The following is a 12,375-nucleotide window of genomic DNA, read 5'->3' on the forward strand; positions in this document are numbered from 1 at the left end:
TGTCAGGGGGTGAGGTATCAAGACCAATAGTCCCCAGAACCTTTTGCTTACATAACTCTGAACAGAGATTTATCTACTAGTATTCCATAGTGAATGGATCCCAAGGATCGGGGAAGTTGCCGCTACATAAGAAGCTATTCGATAACAGTTATGCCTATTAAAGGAGTGTATCTAAAAGAAATATTCAAAGGAAAATTACATGTCCTCTTTAAATCTTTTGAAATAGGTGAGGAAGAAGTAAGATCCAGGGCATAGATTCAACCTATGATTTGGTTTTGTGTTGTCTAGGGAAAATGACTCCCAACAGTCCCATATCAGGAAGTGTCCTCAAGCAGGAGGTTTCTCAGGAACCAAATCTGGTAGCAAGCAAAAGCCCATGATGAAGGGAGGTGAAGGAAGAGGGGGCACCAAGAGCAAATCAATAGCAGCAGACTGTCAGCTTCTGTTCATGCTGAGAATCTATCTTTTTCACCTTGGGAGCTGGTTGGCATCTGGCTGGCTAGGAAGAATGTTCTGCTTCATGAGGAGTTAAGTCCTTGGATGTGGTTAAATGTGGAGAAATAACATGAAGGGCTTGAAAAGGGTTTGTAAGGTGGTAAGCAAAAAAAAAGTGGGGGAGGAAGGGTTATCTATAATAGAGGGGAGGACACTATACTACATAAACATTGTATCTATTGCAGGGATATTAGACTGACATTGGTATGGTGTACATATACACTCATGTTCCTACATTGGCAGCCAGAAGATAGATTCATTTGAAAAGCTTTCCCAAGTGACATGGGACAGAACACTTAACCCAGGTGACATGGGAAAGAACACTTAAATAGAAGAAGTGAAAAAGAAAAAAAGAAAGTAAAGCTGGCAAGTCTACTCATGTGATTGATCCATGACTTACAGTTAAAAAGCTAACCCAGGTGAAATGGGAGAGAGAGAGAAAGAAGAAATAACTAAAAGGCAGCAAAGATTTTCCATTTTCTGGTCCAATCCTGTTTGGTGAGGGTAATCTTTACTGGGGAAAGGCTACATAAAATAGATAGTGTATAGAGCATTCTAGCCAATATGTGGTATGGTAATAAGCGCTGTAATGGGAGTATATACCATATATTATTATCCAGCGGATTTTGCACATCCCATTTCCTTTCCTAGAGGCAACATATAATTATGAGCATTATGGTAGACTAACAGCAGTTGTTGAGAAGGAGGGAAAAGCTCTTTGGTAAGGCTGCCTGGGCAGGGTTACTGACTAATGTTTCTCTCCCACACCCCCCAAACCCTCCTGTGTGAGCACGGGGTGGGGTGTAATGGTTGACTCATAGGCCTGCTGAAGGCCATGGGACTGGGGCCCTGTCACCCAGCTCCCCTGCCCCAGAGTAGGCCAAGCCATTCCCAGACGAAAATGGATCCTGGTAGTAACACTGGGAACTGTGGGCCAGCCAGGGAAGGTCATCTGTTCCCGCCCGGGGTCACTGACTAATGTTCCCTTACACCCCCCCCCACGGACCCACCTGTGTGAGCATGAGCTGGGGTGAAATGGTTGACCCTTTGGCCTGCTGAAGGCCATGGGACTGGGGCCCTGTCGCCCAGCTCCCTGCCCCAGCAGAGGCCAGGACGTTCCAAGATGAAAATAGATTCTGGTAGTAACTTGTGCCTGACTTTATGGAACACCTTATGTGCCCTTATTTATGTCAGGCAGAGCATATAGTTTCAAAGAGTTTAAGGCCCTACTCTCTTTTTATCTTTCTTTTTCTCTCTTTCCCTGCCCCCCCACCTAGTCTTGACCTACATCTGGCAATGTTCAGGGCTTACTCCTGGCACTGCACTCAAGGATCACTCCTGGGGTAGATGATTTGGGGAATCATAGCTATGCCAGGGATCAAACCTGTGTCATCTCATCTATAAAAATCTAATTAATTCTCTTCCAATGTATAATAATAGGTGCTTACATAATAGGAGGGTATTCTTCTGTTACAGTGAAGACAGCTCATTAAACTCCACCACCAAAGAAATTGTAATCTTAGCCTCAAGATTCTATAAGTAGGTAGGTATTTTCACTTATACTGTGTTTTCAACTCTTTTTCCTAACAGTGCTCATAGTGCCTCCAATCTTCACATCCTGGCTCCTCATTTAAATACCGCCTCTTTCACTGAACCAGGTCCTATTAAATCAATTGTCCTAGCCTACCTGACATCTCCTTAGGGAACTTGCAATGTCAGATCAATTAGCTGACTGCATTATCATTGTCTGTACATGGTTTCAATGAAGATCAGCTCTTGAATGTCTTGTCTATCACTGTATTCCTTACCCAGTACCTGATACACACGGGATAGATGAAAGTTTCTGAATACTTGGAGACAAACTTGCCTAAACACAAGTACCGTATTTTCCGATGTATAAGACAACTCCCTAATTTTACAGTTAAAACATAGGTTTAGGCCTATATTTGCTGTATAAGACAGAATGTTCCTGTGCTGCAACTGTATCTTCCACAGTGAGCCAATCACAACAAGCAAAGGTCCAAAGGTTATACTGTAATAGACATCCTCTCTGACTCTGGCCAATCTGAGCAGGCTTTTTACAGTGTAGATTCAGGTACAGAACACTGTATAATTTGCATGCATAAAAAGCCTGCTTGGATTGGCTGAGTTAGAGAGGCGGTCCGAGCAGCCTGGTAGTGATTGGTGCAGGATGGAGTTGGAAAATTCGTTTTGTGGCAATATTCAGACAATTTTCGTTTAGCAGCATATTGAAACATTTTTCGGGATATACTTGGCGTATAAGACGACCCCTGGTTTTCGGTTGACTTTTTTTTGTTTCAAAAGTCGTCTTATATGCCGGAAAATATGGTAGCTCAATCTTCCCAGGTCATTCTTTAAGCTCAAGAATACACTTGTATTATATGCCTTTGCAACTTCAAATTCAGACTGTTATTCAATTCAAGGTCAGAAATTATTTCACAATGGAAGACTCCAGCTTCCATAAAAGTCATGCTGAACAGGGATGTTAGAGGAATATTACGATGGGTGGGGCACTTGCTTGCATGTGGCCAACAGGGTTTGGTCCTCAGCATCCCATTTGTTCCCCTGAGCATCATCGGGGTAATTCCTCAGTGTAGACCAAGGAGTAAACCCTGAACATTGCTGGGTTTGGCCTCTAAACAACTAAAGAATATGTTCAATGTTTATCAAAAAAGACATTTTATTTTATGTTATTTATTTATTTATTTTGGTTTTTGGGTCACACCCAGCAACACTCAGGGGTTACTTCTGGCTCTATGCTCAGAAATTGCCCCTGGCAGGCACGGGGGACCATATGGGATGCTGGGATTTGAACCACCATCCTTCTGCATGGAACGCAAATGCCTTTCCTCCATGCTATCTCGCCGGCCCCAAAAAAGACATTTTAGATTAAATTTGGAGTCTTTATGCTTTGAACTATCTTACAATTTCTATAGAAAGATGAATTAGGGCTTAGAGAAAGTACAGAAGCCAGGGAACATGTCTTATTTGCTCCTGACACTGGTTCAGTTTTGATGTTATAGAAACCCACCCCCAAAGCACTGCCAGCGTGGCTTGAGTTATTCTTAACACTACAGGGCTCAAACAGCAGCATTCTTGGCCCTGATTGTCTGAAAATTGTTGGGAGAGGACTCTCTGGCCTCAAAGCACTGCTCTGGGGGTAGAGTGGGGGTGAGAAACCCTTTCAAAATTGAAAAAAAAATTAAGAAGGAAAATAAATAAAATTAAATTCTCTAACCTCGAGGTATGTCAATTAAGTGTAAAGGACATATAGCAAAGCTGTGTGTATCTGTGTGTCTGTGTGTATCAGAATATGAACTTGTGTGTGTATTTGAATATGCACTTCTTGCAGCAACCAAGAAAGGTTGAAGGGAAGGGAGCAGATACTCCTAAAGGAATATATGTTTGTGTATGTGTGAATAAGCTACAGATTGGTGAGGATGAATTCTGTCATTCCCTGAAACTTACTTTCTTTTGAAGATAGGGACTAGAGAGAAGAAAATGATGCATTTCACATATCTTTGTAACATTTATTTTTATAAAAATAAATTGGTACTATTTTTTAAACATTTATACTGATAATTAAATAGTAGTTGCAAGTACCCTGAGTTTTCTACTGAGCTTAACATTTTACAAAATACTGTATTCCTTTACTTACTTTGGTGATAAGAATCACTGAGGTTTGTTAAAAACACAACAGGTGAGTCTAGAGCAATAGTACAGTGGGTAGATTGCTTGCTTTGCACCTGGCTAAACCCAGTTTTATCCCTAACATTCCTTATGCTCTTCTGATCTGTCAAGAATGATTCCTGAGCACAGATCCAAGATCCTGGACACCACTGAGAATGGCTAAATAAAAAAAAGCAACAACAACAACAACAACAACACTAATACACACACACAGGCTCCATTCTCAAAGTTTCTGCCTAATCAGTCTGGAATTGGATCTGAAAATATACCTTTAAAAAAAAAAACTAATTGCTTGTAAATTCTGCTGTTGTTGCTTTGGCTCATGGACCCGAATTTAAGCAATATTTGCTTATTTTCAAATTCCCCAAAGAGAGTGATGTAGAAGGACCTTCAGGGGTTTGGGGTAAGACCTAAAACTAGAAACCTTTTTCAAGTGATACCAAAGTCTCAGCAGGCACCAGAACAATGTACACAATATAGTCTGTAGCCCTGCCCACTGCCTCATTCCGTGCTTGGTCTCTAGTTCTCCTGCCAGCTGCCTGAAGACAGAGGTAGGTGTTGGTGGTAAATGAAACTTTGACTTAGAAAGTGGAAATGCGGGGCCGGAGAGATAGCATGGAGGTAAGGCGTTTGCCTTTCATGCAGGAGGTCATCGGTTCGAATCCCGGCGCCCCATATGGTCCCCCGTGCCTGCCAGGAGCAATTTCTGAGCCTGGAGCCAGGAATAACCCCTGAGCACTGCCGGGTGTGACCCAAAAACCACAAAAAAAAAAAAAAAAAAAAAAAAAGAAAGTGGAAATGCTGTGAACACACAGGACTGTCATTGTCTTGGGGCCGTTTGACCATTGAGTCTGATGGAGCAAATGGTACCCCCTTCGACCAGTCAGCCTTTATTCTCAAAGATGATTTGTCTAGCAATGATGGCTAACCTTTTCGAGCCCGAGGGCCCAAACTGCCGCACAATGCCCGGTCCTCCCAATGGCCAGTCCGGCCCTGTTGCCAGGTGAGCTACAAAGCAGACACCAGCACACTCGCCTCCCACCATGCCGCATATCTTTTTTTTTTTTTTTTTTTTGGTTTTTTGGGCCACACCCGGCGGTGCTCAGGGGTTACTCCTGGTTCTCTGCTCAGAAATAGCTCCTGGCAGGCACGGGGGACCATATGGGACACCGGGATTCGAACCAACCACCTTTGGTCCTGGATCGGCTGCTTGCAAGGCAAACACCGCTGTGCTATCTCTCCGGGCCCGCCGCATATCTTAATTGCGGAACTTCCCATGTGCCAGCTGCAAGGCCTTTGCATGCCACTGCTGACACGCATACCATAGGCTGGCAATCGAGGGTCTAATGCATAGACCCTCCTCCCCTCTCTCTGCCTTCCTCTTCATTTGAAGCCACAGTACTCTCAGGGTTTATTCCTGGCTCTTTGCTTAGGGATCAATCCTGGCAGTGTCCAAGGGAATAACATGTGCAGTGTTGAGGAACCAATCAGGACTGGCCATGTGCAGGGCAATCCCTGGAATCTCCAATTCCACAATCTGGATCATTTGTTTTCTTTTGTTTGGGGGCCACATAAAGCAGTGATCAGGCTTATTTATGGCTATTCATTCAGGAATCACTCCTAGTAAATTGGGTGAGGGGCAGGGGTAACCAGATGGGATGCTGGGGATTAAACTTTGGTGGTCAGTTATGTTCAAGGCGAACACCCTACCTCCTGTACTATAGCTCTAGCCATCCACACCCTAGATTCTTAGAGAGTGGCAAGAACCCCCATGTGGAAATCATGAAAATTCAGCTTTAGTAAAAGATTTCTGAATGGAAAATGATCCAAAATGTTTTCAGAATCAACTGTTTTCTGAACCGGAAGTGTTTATTGGCAATGCTCACCCATGTGGTGAGAAGGGGTTGCTAGTGACCAAGGTTTACAACACTGTTAGAAGCTCTGTGTAGGCAGTGACTCTGCCGCCATGTTTAGCTGAATCATTCAGATGCTCTGATGAGTTAGAGCAGGACTTAAGCATTTGCCTTGAATGTGGGAGTCCTGGGTTTGATACATTGCCCCCAATGTCCTCCATTGAAACCCTGAACCCACAATATCTCCATCTACAATATTTTACAATAAAAAACAACAAAACTTTTTTATGTAAAAGACTTTCTAAAAACTCCTAGGAGTTAGGCATGACATAATTTAGGGTAAAAAATTGATTTGGGAAAGAGAAGTCTGGAGTTGATGTAAATGATTCCGTTTCTATTTTAACCCCCAAAGCACCATTCATAAAAATTTATCAAGCACCACCTCCAACTCCAAACCCGGAAATCACGTTCCGAAAAAGAAATTGTTACAGACTTTACATTCTGGTCTATCCTCCTTCCCCCTTTCCAACCAGGCTGAAATGAAAGCTTTATTAAAATGGAAAGTCATTTAATATAACTTAAATTGACTGGCTTATCTTCCAGGACCAGAACTACATTTCACTGTCCTTCACATACCAGCAAGCACATATATAACACTTTGTTCTGGTTATTCTCAAGGTCTAAAGTGACTGCCTATGAACAAAACAAATCTACAGTACAAATTATGTGTATGGATAATATAAAATCAATGGGCCAAAATTGTATATGTTAACAATGTCTGAAAATGTTCTTTACCTAATCATATAATTTGAGGAACCCAACAAAGCAACAAAATCTGTTAACGTTCCCATTACTTTAATGAAATCTCCCTGCCTTCACCATACCTAACATACCTCAGTAGAAATCAATAGTCACAACAGTGTGAAGGGTAGAGAAACAGGCCAAGTGGATGCCAGCTGGAATCATATTACAAGTCAAGTTAAACTTACTCAGCCTCATGTACTGATGGAAATTTTCTTTTAGGCTCAGAACTGGATAAGACAATTAAACTGTCCAGCACATCCAATGCAAAACAGCCACTAAAATTAATGAAGCTCTTGTACAAAATTTAGGTCCCATTGCAGGGACACTAGGGAAGGTGCCTACCTGAGTTTGTGGTCACTGGTAATTAGAAACCAATATCTGGCTCACAACAGCTTCAGAGTGCCCAATTTACCCAGTACTAGGCTGCACAGTGCTGTTAGACAGAATAAGCTTCAGAGAGTTCTTGAGCATTCACTTATTCTTAAAAATTTAGAAACTGCATATAAAACACAGATAAAACTAAAATCATCTTCATTTATTCAAATCAAGACAACAATGAGATAACATTTTATACCAGTGAGGATGACACATATCAAAAATACTGGGAACAGGGCCGGAGAGGTGGCACTAGAGGTAAGGTGTGTGCCTTGCAAGCGCTAGCCAAGGAAGGACTGTGGTTCAATCCCCCGCGTCCCATATGGTCCCTCCAAGCCAGGGGCAATTTCTGAGTGCTTAGCCAGGAGTAACCCCTGAGCATCAAATGGGTGTGATCCAAAAAACCAAAAAAAAAAAAAAAAAATACTGGCAACAATTTCTGTTGGTTGGGATGTGGTGAAAAAGGAACTCTCAACCTCTGCTGGTGGGAATTATGCCTGGCCTAACCCCATCTATGGAAAACAGTATGGAGAGTTCTTAGGAAACTCAAAATTGAGCTGCCATATGACTCAGCAATTCCTCTATCCCAGGATAGAAAAACACTTATCCAAAAGGATATATGCAGTACAACTATTCATTGCAGTTCTCAGTACAATAGCTAAGACTTGGAATCAACTTAGATGTCCAAAACCAGACAAGTGGACCATGAAGATGTGGTACATATATATGATGGAATACTACATAACTGTAAGGAATGATGCAATCATGCAATTCACAGCAACATGGATGGAACTAGAAAATATTATGTTAAATGAAGTAAGCCAGAATAAGAAGAATAAATACAGAATGATACATATAAGTACATATACACATATACAGATGTAAGTGTATATGTGGTATTCAGAATAATTGCACAAATAAACAAAATGGTCTAAATGGAAGATATCTCAAACACCATAGGCTCTGGAGTATAGTGAAGACAAGGAAATAAAGGGAGTGAAAGAAAAAAATTAAAACCTATATATTACACAAAAAACATTTGTGTAATGATTCTCAGAGACAAAATAGAGGAGGACTGGAGGGTCCAGCTCTTGACATGAAGCTTACCACAGAGATTGTTTAGTGCAGTCACAGAAATAATTACACTGAGAACTATCATAACAAAATGTGACTGAATGAGGGAAGTAGAAAGCCTGTCTAGAGTGCAGGCCGGTGTGGGGTGGGGAGGAAGGACACTTGGGATATTGGTGATGGAAATGTTGCACTGGTGAAGGTTTATATATATATATATATAATATTTATATATATATAATTTATATATATATATATAAATCAAAAGAAAAGAAAAGATAAGATAAGGCCTCCCAATGCTTACCACAGGCTGTGTTCTTTACACTGACTGTATAGAAAGAGGAGGTACAGTAAATGCACCCCATATACACCTGAACCCAGGCCCTTTACCTGGTCTGCATTGTGAATGGGGGGACAAAAAACCCTCTATATTCCCCTTTATACTTCAGAGACATACAGCAACAGATACAGCTGTTTAGATTAAGCAGGTGTTCAATCAACTGCTCTTATAAAGGTTTATAATAATGTTCTAATGCTTTTATATGCATAAACAGATGCAGAATGCATTTGGAAGCCATGGACTTTCACTAAAGTGCTCACTATAATAATTTTTGAGTCTTAATTTTTATATGTCTATAATAACTCCTTGATCTTTTTGTTCACAGTAGTTCTTGGAGATATAGGTTGGTCTTCCTAGTTTCACATTACAATGCCATATCATATTAGACTCAAAATACAGTGCCCATATGATTCGCTCTTGACAAAATACTCTAATCCACCTGATTATGCCTGCTAATATAAAACAATGTTTTTGACCACAGATACCATTGGAATAGGTAACTGCACAACATAGATTCTTTCTACATGCACACATAGACTCTTGCTCTTTAATTGACTATGTTTTTGCAAGGTTTTTCTTAATTCAAGCTAGTTTACTATTATATCACAATGCCCATGCTTTCAGTTTTCTTTCAGGAAAGGAACCTAGATGCTAGAGACATGGTAGATAATACTTCATGGGGTAGACTCCTCTTAGAGTGCTCGCTAGCATATAGCATACTACTCTAGACGTGAAAATTATGATTGTTCTAAGAATGCTCCATGGACAATCTAATCCCAGAAGCCTTTCTACAGCAAAGTTTACCCTCACCAATGATAATTTGCCTAGGAACTGGAAAACCTTTCCCCCTGAAATACCAGCCTTATTTTTCTTAAGTGCTCTGACCATTCCACATGGGTCAGTTCTTCAACTATGGAACAATCTTCAATATCTGCTTATGTATATGTGTGTGAGTGTGGACACCTCTATGTCTATCTAAGCTGTATTGTACATAATGCATGTCTTGTTGTATATAGTCCCTGTTATATGTAACCCTTCCTTTTCCCCCCTCACCTGCCTATCACTTTACAAATCCTCTTCTATCCTCTTACTCTCACACCCCTCATTTCGCACAACCTCACCTCTCACCTGTTATTTCTCCCTAACTAACTCTGTTGGCCCTTAGTTCTTAACTTCTTGGGAACCAAAACCTTCCTGCCACAGCCAAGCTCCCAAAGATAAAGAACACTTCTAAGCCTGACTTGCCTTGGCCAGGGAAGAAGCTGCTGCCACCACTGCTGCTTCATTCTCTGTGTCCTCTTTTCTCCCAAATCCTATCACTGGGAACTGTTGCTTGCAATCATATTTGACTTTGGAGAGACCAGAGGACACTACCTGGTACTTCTGTGAATCATTTTTCAGACTCAAAAGAGCATGTTGTAGGTTGAAACTGTGCTCTAGATTTTACCCTCACCCCCAGACTATTTCAAAAGACTTAAAGGAGATATGTATGTTTCTGTTGTATATTTCTTTAAATATCTAAAAATAAATTAAACCTATTAAAGAAATTCCCTTACTAGGTATAATTCTTCATGTGTATTTACTTATGAAAAAGAAGTTTTCCCCATCTGTTTTTTGAATTTGCTTAGTAGTAAATTAAAGTAGATATGTTTTTCTTGGGATCTGAGTTCAGGTTAGAACCAGGTTATAGGGAGTGCTGAGCGTTGTTATTTTTACTCCCCTATGCACCAGTAGTATCATGTGGCAATGTTCCTTTTTGCAGAGGCACATTAAAATGGGAGAACTCTTATGTATAGAAAGAAGTTCTTATCTAATAGGGATAGGAACTCATAAATTTTATAGTACAGGAGTGCCTTTCACCCTAAACACTTGTCATAGTGACATGATTTAGGCTTCAGTTGATTGACTATCCAACCCCGAACCATGGACCCCATCCTAGAAATCAGCACGGTTTTCTGTACCAGCACCAGGAATCAAACTTCCACCTGGGGAGACCCTAATGTCATCCTAGCACTGACTTGCTCCGGAGTGGGTTCATATGACACCTGACAATTAGGAAACAGGAAAACTTGCTTTCAGAGCAGGTTTCCCTGATTCACCACCTAATGGTGAGATGAAATCACAATACACTCCATGACACTCTGGCTTCAACATAGAATCTGTGCAAAAACCAAGATCTCTAATTACAGAAACCTGACTATAACAACTGCGAGTGAGGAGAACTTTTCCTGGAACCATGAAGAAAGGTCTTTGAGTTGGATTACTAGTATGCTGGAGCCTGTGGTTGGTCTTATGACAGAATGCTTCATGGGTAGAGACACCTTTATTTTTTTAGGACAAGGGTATTTTCTTTCTAATTTCCCCAATGTTTGCTGCACCTAGGAGGAAAACAAGAGAGAGAGAGAGAAAGAGAGAGAGAGAGAGAGAGAGAGAGAGAGAGAGAGAGAGAGAAATCTGCCACGTCTCTCCTTATTTCTTAAATTTTATTTGTATTTTCTAGTTAGGGGCTTCTGCATTTTTCATAGAACCTTGGGACATGGACTATTTTGTTTTACTTCATATTCTGTATTTCTCTACAAAATTGAGAAGAAAGAAAAGATGATGAGGGCCAGAGGCCAGGTGGTCTCAGGTGCATTTATGAACATAATAAAGGACAGAACTAAATACTCAAGCCAAAGTTAATGACAATAGAATAAAGAGACCCGAACATAACAATCTATACTTAAAATATGCTTGTTGCACTGGCAGACAAGGGGAACAAGGGTGGAGGTATAGAATATATTCTGGGAACTTTTGTGGAGGGAGGTCAATACTGGTCGTGGGTATGGTTCTAGTTCACTGACACTATATGCCTGAAATCCAACTGTGAAGGACTTGAAATTTATAGTTGTTTCAATAAAAATTATATTTTTAATTTTTAATTTAAACAAATTTATTACATACATGATTGTGTTTGGGTTTCAATCATGTAAAGAACACCACCCATCACCAGTGCAACATTCCCATCACCAATGTCCCAAATCTCCCTCCTCCCCACCCAACACCTGCCTGTACTCTAGACAGGCTTTCTATTTCCCTCATGCATTCTCATTATTAGGACAGTTCGAAACTAGTTATTTCTCTAACCAAACTCATCACTCTTTGTGGTGAGCTTCATGAGGTGAGCTGGAACTTTCAGCTCTTTTCTCTTTTGTATCTGAAAGTTATTATTGCAAGAATGTCTTTCATTTTTCTTAAAACCCATAGATGAGTGAGACCATTCTGAGTTTTTCTCTCTCTCTGACTTATTTCACTCAGCATAATAGATTCCGTGTACATCCATGTATAGGAAAATTTTATGTCTTCATCTCTCCTGACAGCTGCATAATATTCCATTGTGTATATGTACCACAGTTTCTTTAGCCATTCATCTGTTGAAGGGTATCTTGGCTGTTTCCAGAGTCTTGCTATGGTAAATAGTGCTGCAATGAATATAGGTGTAAGGAAGGGATTTTTGTATTGTATTTTTGTGTCCCTAGGGTAGATTCCTAGGAGTGGTATAGCTGAGTCATATGGGAGCTCGATTTCCAGTTTTTGGAGGAATCTCCATATTGCTTTCCATAAAGGTTGAACTAGACGGCATTCCCACCAGCAGTGGATAAGAGTTCCTTTCTCTCCACATCCCCACCAACACTGCTTGTTCTCATTCTTTGTGATGTGTGCCAATCTCTGGGGTGTGAGGTGGTA

The 12,375-nt window shown here is 40.8% G+C and overlaps 1 long non-coding RNA gene and 1 other non-coding gene across 2 annotated transcripts in view; one reads left to right on the plus strand and one right to left on the minus strand.

The window, feature by feature from the left end:
• The window catches only part of LOC126020055 (uncharacterized), a 1,004,964-nt gene that overhangs the window by 217,112 nt on the left and 775,477 nt on the right, over positions 1-12,375 (minus strand). The gene's annotated exons all lie outside the window — the stretch shown is intronic.
• Positions 8,597-8,729, plus strand: LOC126021107 (small nucleolar RNA SNORA51). Its single transcript, XR_007499719.1, has one exon. It is a non-coding gene; the product is annotated as a small nucleolar RNA SNORA51 (small nucleolar RNA).

Source organism: Suncus etruscus, chromosome 10 (genome assembly GCF_024139225.1).
Source record: "Suncus etruscus isolate mSunEtr1 chromosome 10, mSunEtr1.pri.cur, whole genome shotgun sequence".
Taxonomy (NCBI): Eukaryota; Metazoa; Chordata; class Mammalia; order Eulipotyphla; family Soricidae; genus Suncus; species Suncus etruscus.